Genomic DNA, 23,814 nt, shown 5'->3' with positions numbered 1-23,814 from the left:
GTTTGTCCACCCTTATTTTTGTAAAGTAAAGTCGATTGTAAAAGAACTACCCATGGTTCGCGTACTATGGGATTGTATAAAAAGAGCTAAGAAAGTAAGCTCTAAGTAGTCTTTAAGAGTTGAATAGTCATGAAGATAGTCATAGCTCTGAAGTAAGAAGTCTATGTTTTGGGTCGTAGTGTAGGTAGATGCTCTACAGCTGAGTGCGCAGAGGCCTAGGGTGGAAGTTTGCAGTTGAGTGCGCGGACCCCTGCAGTTGTGTGCACAGGGTGGATAGAATTTGTAATCACTTGAAGATATCAATAAAGAGAAGTATTATGCAAATTCTATGTCTTTGTTTCGATTAATGCATCTTGTCATATCGTGTATGAATTTCATTTATAACGCTTATATGATGCGCGAATGTATGTAATTACATTGGTTAAGTGAACGCAAGTAAGAACATCTGTTTACACGGTGCTAACTAAGATTGATTAATAAGATAAGTAAGACACTTACTCAAGTTTTGGAATCTACACGGTACACTTCCCTAGTAGCGCGAAAGTACTTGAGCTACGGGTTAGGACTGCGCAAAGGTCAATCATACCTTTTCGCGGAGGTACTAAAGGGCGGAATAGAGGGCTAGTCTGGCAAGCCCTAGAACTAAGTGACCTGTGCGAAGGAAAGAATAGAAGGAATAAACTGACATCACGACCATCTCAGGGTGCGAAAACTTGGTTCCATCATCCCCCCATACTGCTTCGAGTGAGACTTTGGACCATGCTCTGCAGGCTAATGCCGAAAGGGCCAGTAGTGTAGGGATTTGTTTGGCTAACTAATGTTGAACCTAGGTCAGGCCCCAACAAGCCAACAAATGGCTCTATTGCCGGGACCAGAATCTGCATAAGAGATGTTTGATATCGTATCACTGGAATCCAACTAGGAAAGAGATCAGAGACTGGTTGGATAGGAAGATCTATGAATTCATGACGTAAGAGAACAGAAACCCGCTACTGACAAAGGAACAGTGGCTGGACAGGTACCTATATACAAATATCCACGATATTTTCTTCTGCTCCTTTCCGGTTGAGCTATACGAGTGGATCACGAAGCTGGGAGATAGCCAAGGAAGGTGGAGACTTGACGTCCCTATTGTTTGGACGTCGAAGCTAGTACACAGATTGGAAGCGTCTGAGGATAAGATCGCCTGCGCTGTCGATAATTGGCTCGATCGCGTCATAGGAGGATTTGTGATTGAATTCACGGTGGATACCTCAATCAAATACAATGAGGCGGAGCGACGCTTTTTCAAAGGACCGCGAGGTAAGTACTTGAAATCTTTGAACACCTGGATTAAAATGTTATTATGTGAAAAACGGGTTATGCAGCTACCTTGATGTTTGGGGCTAAGTGAAGCGAAAAAACTTATAGGAACGAAGGGAGAAAGGGCCCTGAATATAGTCCATTAATTTCGCCTCCACGAGGTGACGAAGAAGGAGTAGCACAGGCTTCTCCGCAAAGTGTTATTCAGTTAATAAGACAAGAATTCCCGCAACTACCACCTCCACCCACACCGCCTCCAAATTCACTGCCACCACCAACAACTTCACCCGTACCACTTCCGTCTCCACCGCAGTTTAGTATGGCAAACTCAGTGAAGCTTCCTCTGTTCAAAGGCTTGGGAAATGAGGATCCGGACTAGTTCTGGTTCATCATGAAAGTTGTATGGGAATCTCAAGGAAACACTGGTTAGTGCACTGCAGGATTGTGCGCTAACCTGGTACATCAAGTAGTCTATTGATAACCCAAATGCTAGAGTGGTAGACATCCAGACAACACTGAATAAAGAATTCAATAGGCCTAAATCTAAGGCATAGTAGATTGTGGGGTTCAAAGAAATTGCGATGCAACCACGCAAGACCCCTTGGGAACTAGATTAGAGGTTGAAGTGTAAAATCTGTGAAGCTAATATGAAATTAATAGATGGGAATGGTTCGTGGCTTCGCTCCTGCCACACTTAAGGGTTGCATTGTCACAACAGAAGCTAACGACTCAGGCATAGGCCTTGGAGATTGCAATGAGACTGCATGAAACACCGATGCAAGATCCAAATCGGGGGTTCAACAGATCCATGCGCAGTTGAAAAATCTTTGCCTTGAGATGCAAAGTTTGAAGTAGGACAGAACAGTTTGACCAGAGGTGCGTGAAGAGGTATGGTGCCTGAAATGCAAGGGTCAGGGGCATGACAAAGACCATTGCCCGGTCTTTGTGAACTATATTGCGGGAGGAGGACCGATGCCTTTGAGGCTGGAAGCTCAAGCAGGACCGAGCGCAGGGCCTGCATTGTGGTGCGCTATATGTCAGGTAGTAGGAAAACATGCCACAGATAACTGTGATTTGCTACAAATGTTTGTATAGACGTCGCAACAACTATTCTGCAACTTTTGTAGGTCAGTATGGCATGATGAGCGTAATTGCAGAAGCTATGAACTAATTATGGATAGAACTCCTGCCTATAGGGTCTAGGAAAAAACCCGACCCTTTGATCAAATCACAAGGATGGCGCGGATGAGGCCGAGGCGGAGGAGGACTTGGCAGAGGTTGGGGACAGATGATTTGCTACAATTGCAGAGGACCAAGACATTATGCCCGCGATTTCACTAACCCAACATGTCTGTCGTGTAAGTATTGCACTCTGTTTGATCATGAAACAGAATAATGTCCTACGCTGATAGCAAGGATCTCTGACAAAGGGGCGCTACCACCTCAGCTGACTCAGAACTTGCAGATGATGACGTCTGAGCCGCGGGAAGAGGACCCGAATGTGAATATAGTGCTTCGAAGTAGAATCACAACAAGAGATGACAAGGGGAAACAACTCGAAGATAACACATGGGTTCACAAAGCTCCAGCGAGGGAGGTTGAGTTTGATCTGGAGTGCGCACGTGAAACATTCATGACAGCGAAGAAGAGCTTCGTTGAAGCTTCTACCCAGGAAGTAAGGATAAGACTGATCAAGAGATGGACCCTTCTATGCTTACAACTTTCCTGGAGACCTGCATGAAGTTACTACGTGATAGTAAGGCTGTGAAGGGGTTACAAGAGCTCATAAACAAATGTGTTGGAAACACTCCGGGTGAGCTGCGCATAGTACGGAAGATTGGTAAGCATAAAGCAAGGACGGGACGGGAGATGAGGCTGACCGTGCAGATAGGAGAGTATGAAATGGATTAGGTTATTTTGGACCTAAGGTCAGATGTGAACGTCCTACCAAAATAGAATTGGAACAGTGGGGAGACTTGCGCTGTAGTGGTCTCCAATTCAGCTAAGGATGGCGAATCAGAAGAAGATCATCCCCATGGGGCGGTTGCAAGGGGTGACTATAGATATTGAAGGCACGAGCGCCTTGACTAAATTTGAGGTAACAGAAATTATGGATGACAGCAACCCCTACCCTGCACTCCTTGGCATTGATTGGGCTACTGATATGAACGGGGTAATCGACCTAAAGAAGAGAAAAATGATATTTGAGAAGAAATCGCTCCGCGTAATATTACCCCTAGATCATGCTGATAGATTGCGCTATACTAAACCAGTCTGCGATTATGAGAGCGATGACAATCTAGACTATATCTATAAGATAACAATGCGAGGCCAAGATTGGGTTAATCCAACAGTGGATGGACAAATTACATGGGATCACGAGAGTTCCTGTATCTTCAACTATGATAAAGAATTAGAGCACTGGCAGAATCAGTTACATGAAGTAACTACACTGAGCTGCAACATGATGACTCGATCGTTGCGCTGTGTGTCATCGAAGGTAAGGAATCTGCCCACTTATGATGGCCTGAATGATGTAGATATCTTTTTGGATGCCTTTGAGAGGGAGGTATCAGAAAAGCAACGCTTCTAGGCGTTGGACTGGGCACTGCGTGCTACGCCCGCAAGATGGCGAGGTACGCACAAGGGAAGCTTTGATGATTGGCGTGAATGCAGGAGGATGATCAGAACACGCTTTGGGAAGCCGAAGGTACGAATGACAGACAAGTATGATGGGCAGGATGATTCGCGTGCGCACTTGGCCAAATGGGCTCAAGCTTATGGAGAGAAGCCCCAACCTGAATGGGTGCACTTGTTCTGTCACACCCTGGACGTCGTCCCGATGAATTGGTATGTAGAAACAGAGCTTCGCCATGGTACAGGTGAATGGGATATTTTGCATGAGGGATTCATAATGACATTCAGTTTGAAGATGGGTCTGACTGTATTGATGAGGTGCTACAAGAGGTGAAAGCAACAATCTTTAGGATACTGCAGGATCCTTTGGACCTGATTCATCTTGATTGGACCAATCAGTTGAGTCACGCACTGGAATGCTATAATGTAACCATGAAAGAAGAGGATGAGGATCCACAAAAGATTAACATCCATGAAACAGAACGTCACCGCGAGGTTGAAGGACCACATATCAAGAATCCTGATATAATTGTGCCACTGAAAACGAAGCAAGTAAACATGGGCATGGAGGCAGAGCCCAAATTCGCGAAGATCGGAGATTACTAGGATGATGCGACAATAGATAAGGTTGTTGAATTGCTCTGCGAATACTAGGATTTATTCCCTACTAAGTTTACGGATCTAAAAGGATAATCGGGGACCTAGGTGTTATGAAGATCACATTGAAGCCCTACGCGAAGCTGGTTAAGCAAAGACCTTACCGTCTCAATCTGAAGTATAAGGAGAAGGTCTACTTAGAGCTAGACAAGATGCTCGTGGCATGCATCATTGAGCATGTGGAAGAATCTAACTGGGTAAGCCCAATGGTGGTACAGGAGAAGAAGCATAAGGATGAAATAAGGATATGCATGGATCTCAGAAAGTTGAATGACGCTTGCATACATGATCCTTTCCCGACTTTGTTCACTGATGAAGTGTTGGACATTGTAGGTGGCCAGGAAGCATATTCCTTCACTGATGGGTTCTCTGGGTACCATCGTTTGGATTGAAGAATGCGCCTGTGATTTTTTCACGCGTAGTTGTTGTTGCATTCAAGGAATTTATTCATAAGTTCTTGGAGATACACTTTGATTACTGGACTATGTTTGGGCTAGTGAAATGCCATGTCGTGAGTTTACGCATGATGCTAGATACTTGTTGAAGATACCAAATCGTGCTCAATCTGAAGAAGTGCCTATTTTGTGTTCCATTTGGGACCTTGTTGGGTCATGCGGTTTGCGGGCAGGGATTGATGGTAGATCCCGCGAAGATCACGGTGACACTAAACTTGGAAGTGTCGAGGAGTGTGAAATAGTTGGGTGCTACCCTAGGACATACATGATATTACAGAAAGTTTATCAAAGGATATGCCTAGATCACTGCGCATATGGAGAAGTTATTAAAGAAGGATGTCACATTCTGCTGGGACGAGGACTGTAAGAAGAGCTTGTATGTATTGAAAGAAAAGATGGTCACCGCACTGATTTTAGTCTTCACGTATTGGAAGAAGGAGTTACATGTACATGTCGACGCATCATGTATATCATTGGGAGCCATACTGACACGGGCTGACAGAGGAGACTTGGACCATCCTATCGCGTTTGTAAGCAGAACGTTATCCAAGGCGGAGAAGAACTATTCCACCACCGAGTATGAAGGGTTAGCTATGGTATATGCGCTCCAGAAGTTTAGACACTACTTGTTGGGTGTCCATTTTAAGATGTATACAGATCACTCCGCACTAAAGTACCTGGTCAATAAGCCTGTGTTGGGGGGGGCGAGGAGAATCTACAGGTGGTTGTTATTGTTCCAGGAATATGATTTTGAAGTTATTGTGAAGCCTGGATGATTGAACGTGAGACCAGACCATCTGTCGCGCATCGAAACAGGGGAAGAGCCCACTAATTTGGAGGAGGGAATGCCTGACGTGTAGCTATTTGCAGTGCGCATTGAGGATGGTCATTTTGAAGATATAATACACTTCCTGATGACAGGACTTGCCCCAGAGGGATACACCGTCCAACAGAAGAAGGATTTCGTGGTGCGCATGGCAGATTTTCCTATCATTGTTGGGCATCTGTACAAAATGGGATCTAATTAGATATTGTGATGATATGTACCAGAGTTTGAAAGAATCAGCATCCTCGCGGATGCTCATGGGGGCACCACAGGAGGACATTATGCAGGGAGAGCGACCGCGCAGAAGATTCTATGCATAGGGTTGTGGTGGCCAACCCTCCATTAGGACTCAAAAGCATATTGCAAGGTGTGTGATGTGTGACAAAGGACTGGCAGGCCATCGCGGAGGGATGAGATGCCTCTGAATCCACATATGACATTACAACCCTTTAAGAAATGGGTGATAGATTTTGTGGAACCCATTCTGCCCCAAGGAAAGACGGGAGTGAGGTACATTATCACCGCGACGGAGTATTTGACGCGATGGGCAGAGGCACAGGCCGTGAAGGATTGCACAGGCGCGACTGCTGCAAAGTTCCTCTTTGAGTATATACTGACGCAATTTGGTTGTCCGAAGATTTTCATGAGTGATCACGGTACGCACTTTCTGAATGAAATGATCAGCCCGCTAACAGAGGAATTTTAGGTATATCACTAGAAGAGCACGCTTTATCACCCGCAGGCTAATGTGATGGTGGAAGCATTCAATAAAGTGTTGGAAACGCATTGACCAAGGTTTGCAATGCTCAGCAAAGTGATTGGGACCTACGCATACCTGCAGTACTATGGGACTATCGAACGACATGCAAGAAGTTGACTGGATAAACTCCCTTTAGGATTGTCTATGGTGTTGAAGCGGTAATGCCCATGGAATACATTGTGCCTAGTCTACACATAGCGATACTCACGGGTATGACGGATGCCGGAGCCCTGGAGGAGAGGCTCGCACAGTTGGCTGAATTGAAGGAAGAGAGATTTCTAACTGAATTTCACCAACAAGTCCAAAAGCAGCGTGAAAAAGCATGGCATGATCAGCACATTAAGCTGCACACCTTTAAGGTAAACGACCTGGTTTTGTTATATGACAACAAGTTTGATAAATTTCCAGGGAAGTTCAGGATGCACTGGTTAGGGCCTTATGTCATTAAGGAGATTACCGACGGAGGACCGGTACAACTGGTGAAATTGGATGGAGAACCCTTCCCAGGAAAGGTAAATGGCAGTAGCTTGAACCCATACATCGATGGTTCGACCATGTGACTAGATGAAGGTAGCACAGTCTTAGAACTCCAAGCAGCTGAAAGGAGGCACAGGACTATAAACTACACTATCCGGGTTGGGGAGCTGCGCTATTTGAGGACTATGCGAAGCAAGGAAGTGTGCGAGCATTCACGGCAGCATGGAGGGAGTTGTGTTACCCAGGGAGAAATCGCATAGGTCGATCAGAAAGTGACCATTAAAGTCATTGTTCATGATTTAATGGGAGAAATGCGTCTAAAGGGAGCGGGTGGCCGGCATTTAAGATGAAATTTATGCCTCAGATCTTTGAAAATCTGCTGCCAATCCGGCATTAATGAACCGAATTTGGGGGGAACAATCAGATTTGAATTCAAAATGCCTTATAAATTACAAGTGGTTTTCCAATGAAAAACACTTGCCATTTTGGGAATTGAGTTGTTGAGCTCTCAGGAACACATGAACCAAGAATTATTCGAGGCTTTGAAAGCGACTCCAGCATTTGCAAACTTACCAGAGATGTTGCGAGCACTGTTGGAAATTGTTATGTAGGCACCCACAGAAGCTATAGATACCAAAGTAGAGGAGTCGGTGCCGGAAATGGAGATGGAGGCAGAAGTAGTTTTCCAGAGGTCGTCGAAGTCCCCAAATCACCGAGGATGCTGAGTCCAAAGCCGACCCCAACCAAGGAAACCGCGAAGGATAAGAAGGGCAAGAAGCCTGCAATATTAATGCGCACATTGCCATGAAGAAACCCATCGAAGCCCACTGCACAGGAGAAGGGCAAGGGCATAAATTTGGAGTCGGAGGAGGAATAAATTGAAGACATCGCGATGGATGAGGAGGATGTGGGAGTTGAAGTGGAGGAGGTTGATGCCCAAAGTGTTGACCCTATTACTCGGTTGCTTGAGTATGTCCCTCCACGCAAGGGCAAGACCAAAGTTTCGAAAGACATCGATGACATCAAGACCCCTTTGCACACCCCCTGCTGTTGGATGAGATTGTTTTCAAAGGACCGCGCTTGGGGCAGGTTCCTCTATTGAAACTTGAAGACTGGGGACTTCGCTTATCAAGAGAAGTTCCCATACTTGGCGACTAAGCAGCTGATGGGCCGCATCATCGATACAAAGACCAAAATGACCGCATTGGAGTCCTGGAGGTGGCTCAGAGGAGTAGGAAAGGCAAGGTTGCTCAACTTGCTTTGGGTGTCACACTACAACCGCACTCCTGTTACAGCCATTTGGGCACATCACTCCCATCATCCAAATCAGTGTTTAAGGCTCATCAAACCCTAATTTCAGTTGCTACATGCCCTAAGAAAGTCAACCTTTTGAATGCCTCCTTCCCAGACAGTTTCATGGCCTGGAGACATCTTGAATTGACCTCTAGAGGAACCAGCGCAAGTAGGCCCATGCAAGGGTGCGCTGCAGAGCAGTTAAGTCCATGTCAGGTTGCTTGGCAATGGATGAAGAACTTGAGCAAATCGAAAAGAACAACACTTGGGAATTAGTTCCTAGACCAAAAGATAAGAATGTAATAGGAACAAAATGGGTCTTCAAGAATAAATTGAATGAAAATGGAGAAGTAATTAGAAACAAGGCCAGACTTGTTTGTAAGGGGTATGCACAGCAAGAAGGAATAGATTTTGAAGAGACCTTTGCTCCTGTGGCAAGACTTGAGGCCATCCGAATGTTTCTTGCCCTCTCAAGCTTTCAAAACTTCAAGGTATTTCAAATGGACGTGAAATCAGCCTTCCTGAATGGAGACTTAGAAGAAGAAGTATATATTGAGCAGCCAGATGGTTTCATTCTTGGGAATGATCCAAACCTTGTATGCAGATTGAAAAAGGCACTCTATGGACTCAAACAAGCTCCAAGGGCTTGGTACTATCGGTTGGACAAATATCTTCACCAACAAGGCTTCTCAAAAGGATCAGCAGATAGCAATCTCTATATAAAAGTTGAAAATAACAAATTGCTAATTCTTGTTGTTTATGTAGATGATATTATTTTTGGCAGCAATGAAGAGACTATGAGTCAAAACTTTGCCTTGGTTATGCAAAAAGAATTCGAAATGTCACTTCTTGGAGAATTGACATATTTTCTTGGATTGCAAATCCAACAAAATAAAGGAGGTATCTTCTTGTCTCAAACTAAATACCTCAAGCAGATCTTGAAGAAGTATGGCATGGAAGAGTCAAAGCCAGTATGTACACCCATGATTACAGGATGCAGCCTCAGTGCAAATGATAAATCAGCAGCAGTTCACCAACCCACTTATAGATCTATGATTGGGAGTTTGCTTTATTTGACAGGTACTCGACCAGATATTACACATGCAGTAGGAATGGTTGGAAGATTTCAAGCCAACCCAAAAGAAACTCATCTTCAAGCAGTCAAAAGAATCTTCAAATATCTTCAAGGGACTCAAAACTATGGCTTATGGTATCCCAGAAATACAGATCTCACTCTTCATGCTTACACAGATGCAGATTGGGCTGGAAGTGTGGATGATAGGAAAAGCACAAGTGGTGGTGCTTTCTTCATGGGTTCCAGATTAGTATCTTGGTTCAGCAAGAAACAGAGTTCGATTGCTTTATCTACAGCTGAAGCAGAATATGTGGCTGCGGCATCTTGTTGCACACAACTTCTTTGGATGATGCAGACTTTGCAGGACTTCCAAATCACTTGCACTCCACCCGTTTCTATCTTATGTGATAATACCAGTGCAATCAGCATTTCAAAGAACCCAGTCATGCACTCAAAGACCAAGCACATACCAATCAAGTATCATTTTCTCCGGGAACAAGTACTTGAGCAAAAGGTTAAGTTGGAGTATGTTCCTTCTAAGGAACAAGTTGCGGATATTCTCACAAAACCACTGCCCAGAGAAACTTTTGAATATCTCAGACATAAGCTGGGAGTAGTTGATGCTTCATCCTGCTGTTGAAGCCTGACTGTTCTACAGAAAAGATGGTATACGCGAGTTACGAAAGGTGTATACGCGTATACACGCCGATTTATGCGGTGAAAGTCGCGTGTATAGAATACGCATGTTGCAGGATTATATCCGCGTATATACGCTTGTTTAGGTGGATGCAGACGCGTATATGGAATTTTTGAAGGAAATCAGCAGGGACAGATGTTGGTTGCAGAAAGTCTGATATGGATCTGACAGAGACCTTCTGGCACAGGGTCAGGGGGAGCAGATAATCTTCCAATGATGCATTTTTTGGCATAATTTTTAAAACTTTTGGTTCTATGTCATATATCTTTTTGTGGTATCTCTTTCATGATGTCAAGGTCATGTAACGGCCTATTTTGGTTTCCCCACTATGCCTGGGATGATTGGTTGTCATATGTAAACTTTTGATGTATCCCCACTTGGTTGGGTGGATGAGTCATTTTTTTGTATATCCTCACTGAGTTGAGAGATGGATGTATGTATGAGTCTTTGGTGATAGGAAGGTCTTTTATGATGTATAGAGTCATGTTCTTCAAGAACATTTTTTACAGATCTTGCCCACAGACAGGAAGAACATGAACAGCACACTTCAGCAGTACAGAGACTTGGCAGGTACTCAGGGGGAGCATTGACAGATTGGTACACCTTGGCATCTACAAAGGGGGAGATTATTCAGAGACTTCAGCAGGTACTCAGGAGGAGTATGGACAGTGGAATGATTCTACAAAGGAAGAGAACATCTTGGTTTACCCTTTGCCCTTGATGTCAAAGGGGGAGAATGATTTGGTATTGTTGCCATCAAGTCCAAAGGGGGAGATTGTTGGCATTATGAGATAAGTGTTGTCCTTGATGGCAAACCTCACTGATGACAAATCATAGTACAGAAGGTCAGCAGCAAGGAATTGATGATCAGACTATAAGAAGAAGAGAAAGTTTGTACATGCTAGTTGGCTTCATCAAAAGCGCGTGTACACGCTAGTTGGCTTCATCAAAAGCGCGTGTATGTGGAAACGTACCTTTGGTCCATGGCAGTTAGTCCTTGGAAGCTGTGCCTATGGTTTTCGGACCATTGTGTCTCGACGGGCGTGTCGATCCCTAGTTTTGAAGTTGATGGTATTGAGTTACTATGGTTTTGGCTCTTGGTATTGAACAAGGCCTAAGGCTATATAAGGAGAAGGAAATCTTAGGCAAATGCATCTGAAATGTCTTGAATATCTGATGAAGCATTAGATCCAGTATACAGTGTTAAGGGTTGATGATGCATTGCTTGATCTGAGCTAAGGAGAAGAACTCACCGGTTGATGGAGAACTAGATCTAAGGATAGATCGGGATCTAATGGTTTGGAATGCACTATCATGATATATTATGCGTATTTCTAGATCTGCATATTGTCGCAATGCTACGTTCTGGGTCTAACTGATGTCTGGTACAGCTGCAAGTTGAGAAAGTTTATTTTTAGATCTGTACGCAGGTTGGTTTCGGTAAAAGAGCGTGTATACGCGGGTTTCACTCATTGAAGTAGCGTATATCTCTTGAAGCTTGATTTTTGGATTTGCAGATTGGATCTGTCTGTTATTACAGAGTTCTGCAGACTGCTCTATATTCTGGTGTCTGGTGATTAACAGGGTTCAGTGGTTCAGTGATTCAAAGTTTGATAATGCTAGTATTGGTTGTTTTATGCTACAATGATCTGTTGTGAAAGTTGAATGAATTGTGGTCTACAGATAGTAATGTTGTGCTTCAGGAATATCCAGTTTGAAAATATATGAAAGGTGATACCTGAAAGGAAGGAGATTGTAGGTCAGCACCTACGTACTAGTATCTTGGCTAGTACAAAAGCAAAGGGGGTTGGAGCTCCCTTCCAAGGAAGTTTGGAGAACGAGAGAAGGTTGTAGCCTTCTGCAGGTTGTAGCCTGCGTGCTGGTATAAGGCTGCACCAGTACAAAAGAATTGTAATTTGAAGTTTCATATAAAAGATAGAAACAACTTGCAGCAGGTGGTTTTCACCCACATTGGGTTTCCACCTTATATCTTGGTGTTCATATGTGTGATTCTGTGTGATCTGTTCTACTGCATCTGTTTACTCTTAACATGGTGAATAAATGTCCTCATGCACTTAACTGAAGATAAACTGACTGAATCATAAGATTTCTAGTTATACGCTGTTTTCTTTATTCACAGTTGCGTGTACACGCTGGTTCACTTAACGAAAGTAGCGTATATGTTTCTAAGCATTGAAAAGTTTTTATAGTTATGATAATACTGATTCACCCCCCCCCCTCTCAGTATTATTTCCAACAATTGGTATCAGAGCAGGTCCTTCAGAGAAGCTTGATCGCTTGAAGGTAGATCGGTCATCATGAGCAACTACGAGAAAGAAGCATCAGTCAGGCCACCCGTTTTCGATGGAACAAACTTCAATTATTGGAAGGTAAGAGTTACTGCATATCTTCAATCTCTTGGTACAGAAGTTTGGAACATTGTAGAAACAGGCTATGCTTTTCCTTCAGCTACTCCTACAGATCCAGCTGAGAAAACGCAGTATGAAACAAATGCAAAAGCAGTCAGTACTCTATTAGGAAGTATATCCCAAACAGAATTCATGAAGGTCATGCACTTCAAATCAGCAAAAGAAATATGGGACAAAATGATCACTAGCTATGAAGGAGATGAACAGGTAAAAGAAGCTAAACTTCAAACTCTCAGGATTCAATATGAGACTCTCAAGATGTATAATGATGAAAGTGTGGCTCATTATTTTCTTCGGGTAGATGAGATTGTTAATTGTATGAAAAATTTGGGTGAAGAAATAAGAGAGACTATAGTAGTTCATAAGATTCTAAGATCATTATCCCCCAAGTTTGAATCTAAAGTATCTGCAGTAGAAGAAAAGGAAAATCTCCGTGTTCTCACTATGTCTCAGCTGCATGGAATTCTAACTGCTTATGAAATGAGAAAGGGAGGTCCATCAGACAGAAGGGAAGCTGCTTTTAAGGCATCAAGAAAAGAAGATTACTATGAAGCAAGCCATGTTCCAGAAGAAGAGGAAGAAGAATCAAATTTTGTCAGAAATCTTCAAAGGGGTTCTGGAAGGTTCAGAGGTAAGCTACCTTTCAAATGCTTTGCTTGTGGAAGAGTAGGTCATTATGCTGCAAAATGTCCTTATAAGGATAAAGGAAAAGAACCTGCTAGATGGAACAAGAAACAAAGTACAAACAAGAAAAGCTACTACACCCATGAGGATAGTGATGGCTTATCAAACAGTGATGAAGATGAACAAGGTAATAAATATAAGTTGTTAATGGCATTTGAAAATGAGGATTATGAGGATGCTGTAGATGTGGATAATCTCTATGATGAAATTACTAGACTCAAGAGATGCATAGAATAAAGGAATGTGATCATTGATACTTTGCAATTTCAAATTGTTGAAAAGGAAAATCATCTTGAAAAACTAGAAGGTGAAATTGTTGGTCTCAGAAAAGAGATTGAGAAAACAAAAGCTATTAATCTTAAGTTTGTCAAAGGATCTGAAACTTTGGATGAGATTATCAATGTGCAGCGGTCTCCTCTAAACAAAACAGGTTTGGGCTATAATGGAGAAACCACTCAAGCCTCTACCTCCAAAAGTTATCTTGATGCAACAAGGAGAAGCGAGCAAAGGCCAAATAAAAGTCATCAGGTGAATCAGGGACAGTTTATCTCAAGAACAAATAAAGACCATCAAGAAATTCAGAGACAAACAGCCTTAAGGACAAACAGAAGCTACAATCAGCCACAGGTAAAATCTTCCCAATTTGCTCCAAGAATGAATAGAAGCTATAATCGGTTGGATGATAGATCTGATTACCGCAGAAGTTTCTTTAATGGCCAATGTTTTTCTTGCCATAACTTCGGTCACAAAGCAGCTGAATGTGTTGCCTACAAAACAATCATGACTAGAGAAGCTCAAAAGCAAGAAAGAAGGACTGGAATCATGAAGAGGACTTATAACAGTTTTTCGGTTCTTGAAAATGAAGTTGAATGCTCTATTTGTAATAACTTTGGTCATGAAGACTCTGAATGCAGGAGCAGATTCCGGAAGACAACTCAGAAGGAACAAACCTCAAATGTTAGAACATGGAGAATAAAAGAATCACAACCAGAAAGATGTGGGATAGCCTTGTATGCAGAAGGACAAGAAAATCTATGGTACATCGACAGCGGATGTTCGAAGCATATGACAGGGGACAAAGAAAAGCTTGAGTCATATACCGCATTAGAAAAGGGAAAGAAAGTTTCTTTCGGGAACGATATCTCTGCAGCCATAAAAGGAAAAGGTGTTGCTCCGTTGAAAGAAGAGGTCAAAGCAGGAAATGTTTTATATGTTGATGGTTTAAAACATAATCTTCTCAGTGTCAGTCAAATGTGCGATCAAGGAACTGAGGTAATATTTAGATCAAATGGATGTTGTGTTCGAGATCTTGATACAGGTAAAACAGTGATCGAAGGAAGAAGGACTCCAAATAATCTATATATCTTTGAGGAAAGTCAACAATGCTACTTGAGCAAGGATGATGAACATTGGCTATGGCATCGGAGGTTGGGGCATCTAAGCTTTTCACAAATAAGGAAAGCATGCAAATATCAGGCAGTTCGTGGTCTTCCAGATATCAAAATTCCAGACAACACCATATGCAAATATTGTCAGTTTGGAAAGCAAACCAGAACTAACTTTCCAGATAAGGAAGGATCAGCTAGCTTGCCTCTTGAGCTAGTCCATACAGATGTCTGTGGTCCATTTAGGAAAAGAACACCTCGAGGAGAAGAATATCTGATATTATTCATTGATGATTTCTCAAGGTTTGTTTGGTTGGGACTTATGAAGCACAAAGATGAAGCATTCGAAAAATTCAAATCCTTCAAAGCTTTGGTTGAAAATGAATCAGGACACAAAATTAAGTGCCTCAGATCTGACAGAGGTGGGGAGTTCACCTCAAATGAATTTTTTGACTTCTGTGACGAACATGGGATAAGAAGAGAATTCTCTACAGCTAGAACTCCTCAGCAAAATGGGGTTGTGGAAAGAATGAACAGAACTATCCAACAAATGGCTCGCGCTATGCTCGATGAATCAGGTACTCCTGCAACCTTCTGGGGTGAAGCTGCACATGCTGCTGTTATTATTCTTAACAAAACAAATGTCCGAGTAAACAGCACTCAAACACCTCATGAGCTTTGGAGTGGTAAGACTCCTTCCGTGAAGCACTTCAAAATCTTTGGGAGCAAATGTTATATTAAGAATACTGATGAGCAACTTGGCAAACTTGAACCAAGAGCAGATGAGGGCATTCTTCTCGGTTATTCTCCACATAGCAAAGCATACAAGTGCTACAATAAAAGGCTTGGCAGAATTGTTGACAGTATTGATATAGTAGTTGATGAGAAGGGATATATTCCTAGGCAAGTTCATCAAGAAGACATTGAAGAAGATGAAGGTTACTCTCAAAGGCGAAATGATGAAGAAGAAGAACCTCAAGAAGAAGAAGAATCTCAAGAAGAACCAGAGGAGCAGACAAGAATTGAAGAAAAGACTCCATCCAGATATGTTCAAAAGAACCATCCAGAAACTCAGATTGTTGGGCAGAAAGAAGCAGGAATACAAACAAGAAGGACACTTGCAGAAGCTTCAAGCTACTTAGCATTACTCTCCTCCATTGAACCACAAAATGTGAAAGAGGCATGCAAAGATGAATGTTGGGTCAAAGCAATGGATGAAGAACTTGAGCAAATCGAAAAGAACAACACTTGGGAATTAGTTCCTAGACCAAAAGATAAGAATGTAATAGGAACAAAATGGGTCTTCAAGAATAAATTGAATGAAAATGGAGAAGTAATTAGAAACAAGGCCAGACTTGTTTGTAAGGGGTATGCACAGCAAGAAGGAATAGATTTTGAAGAGACCTTTGCTCCTGTGGCAAGACTTGAGGCCATCCGAATGTTTCTTGCCCTCTCAAGCTTTCAAAACTTCAAGGTATTTCAAATGGACGTGAAATCAGCCTTCCTGAATGGAGACTTAGAAGAAGAAGTATATATTGAGCAGCCAGATGGTTTCATTCTTGGGAATGATCCAAACCTTGTATGCAGATTGAAAAAGGCACTCTATGGACTCAAACAAGCTCCAAGGGCTTGGTACTATCGGTTGGACAAATATCTTCACCAACAAGGCTTCTCAAAAGGATCAGCAGATAGCAATCTCTATATAAAAGTTGAAAATAACAAATTGCTAATTCTTGTTGTTTATGTAGATGATATTATTTTTGGCAGCAATGAAGAGACTATGAGTCAAAACTTTGCCTTGGTTATGCAAAAAGAATTCGAAATGTCACTTCTTGGAGAATTGACATATTTTCTTGGATTGCAAATCCAACAAAATAAAGGAGGTATCTTCTTGTCTCAAACTAAATACCTCAAGCAGATCTTGAAGAAGTATGGCATGGAAGAGTCAAAGCCAGTATGTACACCCATGATTACAGGATGCAGCCTCAGTGCAAATGATAAATCAGCAGCAGTTCACCAACCCACTTATAGATCTATGATTGGGAGTTTGCTTTATTTGACAGGTACTCGACCAGATATTACACATGCAGTAGGAATGGTTGGAAGATTTCAAGCCAACCCAAAAGAAACTCATCTTCAAGCAGTCAAAAGAATCTTCAAATATCTTCAAGGGACTCAAAACTATGGCTTATGGTATCCCAGAAATACAGATCTCACTCTTCATGCTTACACAGATGCAGATTGGGCTGGAAGTGTGGATGATAGGAAAAGCACAAGTGGTGGTGCTTTCTTCATGGGTTCCAGATTAGTATCTTGGTTCAGCAAGAAACAGAGTTCGATTGCTTTATCTACAGCTGAAGCAGAATATGTGGCTGCGGCATCTTGTTGCACACAACTTCTTTGGATGATGCAGACTTTGCAGGACTTCCAAATCACTTGCACTCCACCTGTTTCTATCTTATGTGATAATACCAGTGCAATCAGCATTTCAAAGAACCCAGTCATGCACTCAAAGACCAAGCACATACCAATCAAGTATCATTTTCTCCGGGAACAAGTACTTGAGCAAAAGGTTAAGTTGGAGTATGTTCCTTCTAAGGAACAAGTTGCGGATATTCTCACAAAACCACTGCCCAGAGAAACTTTTGAATATCTCAGACATAAGCTGGGAGTAGTTGATGCTTCATCCTGCTGTTGAAGCCTGACTGTTCTACAGAAAAGATGGTATACGCGAGTTACGAAAGGTGTATACGCGTATACACGCCGATTTATGCGGTGAAAGTCGCGTGTATAGAATACGCATGTTGCAGGATTATATCCGCGTATATACGCTTGTTTAGGTGGATGCAGACGCGTATATGGAATTTTTGAAGGAAATCAGCAGGGACAGATGTTGGTTGCAGAAAGTCTGATATGGATCTGACAGAGACCTTCTGGCACAGGGTCAGGGGGAGCAGATAATCTTCCAATGATGCATTTTTTGGCATAATTTTTAAAACTTTTGGTTCTATGTCATATATCTTTTTGTGGTATCTCTTTCATGATGTCAAGGTCATGTAACGGCCTATTTTGGTTTCCCCACTATGCCTGGGATGATTGGTTGTCATATGTAAACTTTTGATGTATCCCCACTTGGTTGGGTGGATGAGTCATTTTTTTGTATATCCTCACTGAGTTGAGAGATGGATGTATGTATGAGTCTTTGGTGATAGGAAGGTCTTTTATGATGTATAGAGTCATGTTCTTCAAGAACATTTTTTACAGATCTTGCCCACAGACAGGAAGAACATGAACAGCACACTTCAGCAGTACAGAGACTTGGCAGGTACTCAGGGGGAGCATTGACAGATTGGTACACCTTGGCATCTACAAAGGGGGAGATTATTCAGAGACTTCAGCAGGTACTCAGGAGGAGTATGGACAGTGGAATGATTCTACAAAGGAAGAGAACATCTTGGTTTACCCTTTGCCCTTGATGTCAAAGGGGGAGAATGATTTGGTATTGTTGCCATCAAGTCCAAAGGGGGAGATTGTTGGCATTATGAGATAAGTGTTGTCCTTGATGGCAAACCTCACTGATGACAAATCATAGTACAGAAGGTCAGCAGCAAGGAATTGATGATCAGACTATAAGAAGAAGAGAAAGTTTGTACATGCTAGTTGGCTTCATCAAAAGCGCGTGTACACGCTAGTTGGCTTCATCAAAAGCGCGTGTATGTGGAAACGTACCTTTGGTCCATGGCAGTTAGTCCTTGGAAGCTGTGCCTATGGTTTTCGGACCATTGTGTCTCGACGGGCGTGTCGATCCCTAGTTTTGAAGTTGATGGTATTGAGTTACTATGGTTTTGGCTCTTGGTATTGAACAAGGCCTAAGGCTATATAAGGAGAAGGAAATCTTAGGCAAATGCATCTGAAATGTCTTGAATATCTGATGAAGCATTAGATCCAGTATACAGTGTTAAGGGTTGATGATGCATTGCTTGATCTGAGCTAAGGAGAAGAACTCACCGGTTGATGGAGAACTAGATCTAAGGATAGATCGGGATCTAATGGTTTGGAATGCACTATCATGATATATTATGCGTATTTCTAGATCTGCATATTGTCGCAATGCTACGTTCTGGGTCTAACTGATGTCTGGTACAGCTGCAAGTTGAGAAAGTTTATTTTTAGATCTGTACGCAGGTTGGTTTCGGTAAAAGAGCGTGTATACGCGGGTTTCACTCATTGAAGTAGCGTATATCTCTTGAAGCTTGATTTTTGGATTTGCAGATTGGATCTGTCTGTTATTACAGAGTTCTGCAGACTGCTCTATATTCTGGTGTCTGGTGATTAACAGGGTTCAGTGGTTCAGTGATTCAAAGTTTGATAATGCTAGTATTGGTTGTTTTATGCTACAATGATCTGTTGTGAAAGTTGAATGAATTGTGGTCTACAGATAGTAATGTTGTGCTTCAGGAATATCCAGTTTGAAAATATATGAAAGGTGATACCTGAAAGGAAGGAGATTGTAGGTCAGCACCTACGTACTAGTATCTTGGCTAGTACAAAAGCAAAGGGGGTTGGAGCTCCCTTCCAAGGAAGTTTGGAGAACGAGAGAAGGTTGTAGCCTTCTGCAGGTTGTAGCCTGCGTGCTGGTATAAGGCTGCACCAGTACAAAAGAATTGTAATTTGAAGTTTCATATAAAAGATAGAAACAACTTGCAGCAGGTGGTTTTCACCCACATTGGGTTTCCACCTTATATCTTGGTGTTCATATGTGTGATTCTGTGTGATCTGTTCTACTGCATCTGTTTACTCTTAACATGGTGAATAAATGTCCTCATGCACTTAACTGAAGATAAACTGACTGAATCATAAGATTTCTAGTTATACGCTGTTTTCTTTATTCACAGTTGCGTGTACACGCTGGTTCACTTAACGAAAGTAGCGTATATGTTTCTGAGCATTGAAAAGTTTTTATAGTTCTGATAATACTGATTCACCCCCCCCCTCTCAGTATTATTTCCAACAATTGGTATCAGAGCAGGTCCTTCAGAGAAGCTTGATCGCTTGAAGGTAGATCGGTCATCATGAGCAACTACGAGAAAGAAGCATCAGTCAGGCCACCCGTTTTCGATGGAACAAACTTCAATTATTGGAAGGTAAGAGTTACTGCATATCTTCAATCTCTTGGTACAGAAGTTTGGAACATTGTAGAAACAGGCTATGCTTTTCCTTCAGCTACTCCTACAGATCCAGCTGAGAAAAAGCAGTATGAAACAAATGCAAAAGCAGTCAGTACTCTATTAGGAAGTATATCCCAAACAGAATTCATGAAGGTCATGCACTTCAAATCAGCAAAAGAAATATGGGACAAAATGATCACTAGCTATGAAGGAGATGAACAGGTAAAAGAAGCTAAACTTCAAACTCTCAGGATTCAATATGAGACTCTCAAGATGTATAATGATGAAAGTGTGGCTCATTATTTTCTTCGGGTAGATGAGATTGTTAATTGTATGAAAAATTTGGGTGAAGAAATAAGAGAGACTATAGTAGTTCATAAGATTCTAAGATCATTATCCCCCAAGTTTGAATCTAAAGTATCTGCAGTAGAAGAAAAGGAAAATCTCCGTGTTCTCACTATGTCTCAGCTGCATGGAATTCTAACTGCTTATGAAATGAGAAAGGGAGGTCCATCAGACAGAAGGGAAGCTGCTTTTAAGGCATCAAGAAAAGAAGATTACTATGAAGCAAGCCATGTTCCAGAAGAAGAGGAAGAAGAATCAAATTTTGTCAGAAATCTTCAAAGGGGTTCTGGAAGGTTCAGAGGTAAGCTACCTTTCAAATGCTTTGCTTGTGGAAGAGTAGGTCATTATGCTGCAAAATGTCCTTATAAGGATAAAGGAAAAGAACCTGCTAGATGGAACAAGAAACAAAGTACAAACAAGAAAAGCTACTACACCCATGAGGATAGTGATGGCTTATCAAACAGTGATGAAGATGAACAAGGTAATAAATATAAGTTGTTAATGGCATTTGAAAATGAGGATTATGAGGATGCTGTAGATGTGGATAATCTCTATGATGAAATTACTAGACTCAAGAGATGCATAGAAGAAAGGAATGTGATCATTGATACTTTGCAATTTCAAATTGTTGAAAAGGAAAATCATCTTGAAAAACTAGAAGGTGAAATTGTTGGTCTCAGAAAAGAGATTGAGAAAACAAAAGCTATTAATCTTAAGTTTGTCAAAGGATCTGAAACTTTGGATGAGATTATCAATGTGCAGCGGTCTCCTCTAAACAAAACAGGTTTGGGCTATAATGGAGAAACCACTCAAGCCTCTACCTCCAAAAGTTATCTTGATGCAACAAGGAGAAGCGAGCAAAGGCCAAATAAAAGTCATCAGGTGAATCAGGGACAGTTTATCTCAAGAACAAATAAAGACCATCAAGAAATTCAGAGACAAACAGCCTTAAGGACAAACAGAAGCTACAATCAGCCACAGGTAAAATCTTCCCAATTTGCTCCAAGAATGAATAGAAGCTATAATCGGTTGGATGATAGATCTGATTACCGCAGAAGTTTCTTTAATGGCCAATGTTTTTCTTGCCATAACTTCGGTCACAAAGCAGCTGAATGTGTTGCCTACAAAACAATCATGACTAGAGAAGCTCAAAAGCAAGAAAGAAGGACTGGAATCATGAAGAGGACTTATAACAGTTTTTCGGTTCTTGAAAATGAAGTTGAATGCTCTATTTGTAATAACTTTGGTCATGAAGACTCTGAATGCAGGAGCAGATTCCGGAAGACAACTCAGAAGGAACAAACCTCAAATGTTAGAACATGGAGAATAAAAGAATCACAACCAGAAAGATGTGGGATAGCCTTGTATGCAGAAGGACAAGAAAATCTATGGTACATCGACAGCGGATGTTCGAAGCATATGACAGGGGACAAAGAAAAGCTTGAGTCATATACCGCATTAGAAAAGGGAAAGAAAGTTTCTTTCGGGAACGATATCTCTGCAGCCATAAAAGGAAAAGGTGTTGCTCCGTTGAAAGAAGAGGTCAAAGCAGGAAATGTTTTATATGTTGATGGTTTAAAACATAATCTTCTCAGTGTCAGTCAAATGTGCGATCAAGGAACTGAGGTAATATTTAGATCAAATGGATGTTGTGTTCGAGATCTTGATACAGGTAAAACAGTGATCGAAGGAAGAAGGACTCCAAATAATCTATATATCTTTGAGGAAAGTCAACAATGCTACTTGAGCAAGGATGATGAACATTGGCTATGGCATCGGAGGTTGGGGCATCTAAGCTTTTCACAAATAAGGAAAGCATGCAAATATCAGGCAGTTCGTGGTCTTCCAGATATCAAAATTCCAGACAACACCATATGCAAATATTGTCAGTTTGGAAAGCAAACCAGAACTAACTTTCCAGATAAGGAAGGATCAGCTAGCTTGCCTCTTGAGCTAGTCCATACAGATGTCTGTGGTCCATTTAGGAAAAGAACACCTCGAGGAGAAGAATATCTGATATTATTCATTGATGATTTCTCAAGGTTTGTTTGGTTGGGACTTATGAAGCACAAAGATGAAGCATTCGAAAAATTCAAATCCTTCAAAGCTTTGGTTGAAAATGAATCAGGACACAAAATTAAGTGCCTCAGATCTGACAGAGGTGGGGAGTTCACCTCAAATGAATTTTTTGACTTCTGTGACGAACATGGGATAAGAAGAGAATTCTCTACAGCTAGAACTCCTCAGCAAAATGGGGTTGTGGAAAGAATGAACAGAACTATCCAACAAATGGCTCGCGCTATGCTCGATGAATCAGGTACTCCTGCAACCTTCTGGGGTGAAGCTGCACATGCTGCTGTTATTATTCTTAACAAAACAAATGTCCGAGTAAACAGCACTCAAACACCTCATGAGCTTTGGAGTGGTAAGACTCCTTCCGTGAAGCACTTCAAAATCTTTGGGAGCAAATGTTATATTAAGAATACTGATGAGCAACTTGGCAAACTTGAACCAAGAGCAGATGAGGGCATTCTTCTCGGTTATTCTCCACATAGCAAAGCATACAAGTGCTACAATAAAAGGCTTGGCAGAATTGTTGACAGTATTGATATAGTAGTTGATGAGAAGGGATATATTCCTAGGCAAGTTCATCAAGAAGACATTGAAGAAGATGAAGGTTACTCTCAAAGGCGAAATGATGAAGAAGAAGAACCTCAAGAAGAAGAAGAATCTCAAGAAGAACCAGAGGAGCAGACAAGAATTGAAGAAAAGACTCCATCCAGATATGTTCAAAAGAACCATCCAGAAACTCAGATTGTTGGGCAGAAAGAAGCAGGAATACAAACAAGAAGGACACTTGCAGAAGCTTCAAGCTACTTAGCATTACTCTCCTCCATTGAACCACAAAATGTGAAAGAGGCATGCAAAGATGAATGTTGGGTCAAAGCAATGGATGAAGAACTTGAGCAAATCGAAAAGAACAACACTTGGGAATTAGTTCCTAGACCAAAAGATAAGAATGTAATAGGAACAAAATGGGTCTTCAAGAATAAATTGAATGAAAATGGAGAAGTAATTAGAAACAAGGCCAGACTTGTTTGTAAGGGGTATGCACAGCAAGAAGGAATAGATTTTGAAGAGACCTTTGCTCCTGTGGCAAGACTTGAGGCCATCCGAATGTTTCTTGCCCTCTCAAGCTTTCAAAACTTCAAGGTATTTCAAATGGACGTGAAATCAGCCTTCCTGAATGGAGACTTAGAAGAAGAAGTATATATTGAGCAGCCAGATGGTTTCATTCTTGGGAATGATCCAAACCTTGTATGCAGATTGAAAAAGGCACTCTATGGACTCAAACAAGCTCCAAGGGCTTGGTACTATCGGTTGGACAAATATCTTCACCAACAAGGCTTCTCAAAAGGATCAGCAGATAGCAATCTCTATATAAAAGTTGAAAATAACAAATTGCTAATTCTTGTTGTTTATGTAGATGATATTATTTTTGGCAGCAATGAAGAGACTATGAGTCAAAACTTTGCCTTGGTTATGCAAAAAGAATTCGAAATGTCACTTCTTGGAGAATTGACATATTTTCTTGGATTGCAAATCCAACAAAATAAAGGAGGT

This window comes from Pinus tabuliformis, chromosome 1_1 (assembly GCF_031772625.1).
Source record: "Pinus tabuliformis cultivar Carrire ecotype Pingquan chromosome 1_1, CPIR1, whole genome shotgun sequence".
Lineage (NCBI taxonomy): Eukaryota > Viridiplantae > Streptophyta > Pinopsida > Pinales > Pinaceae > Pinus > Pinus tabuliformis.
Note: the sequence above shows the minus strand (reverse complement) of the source record.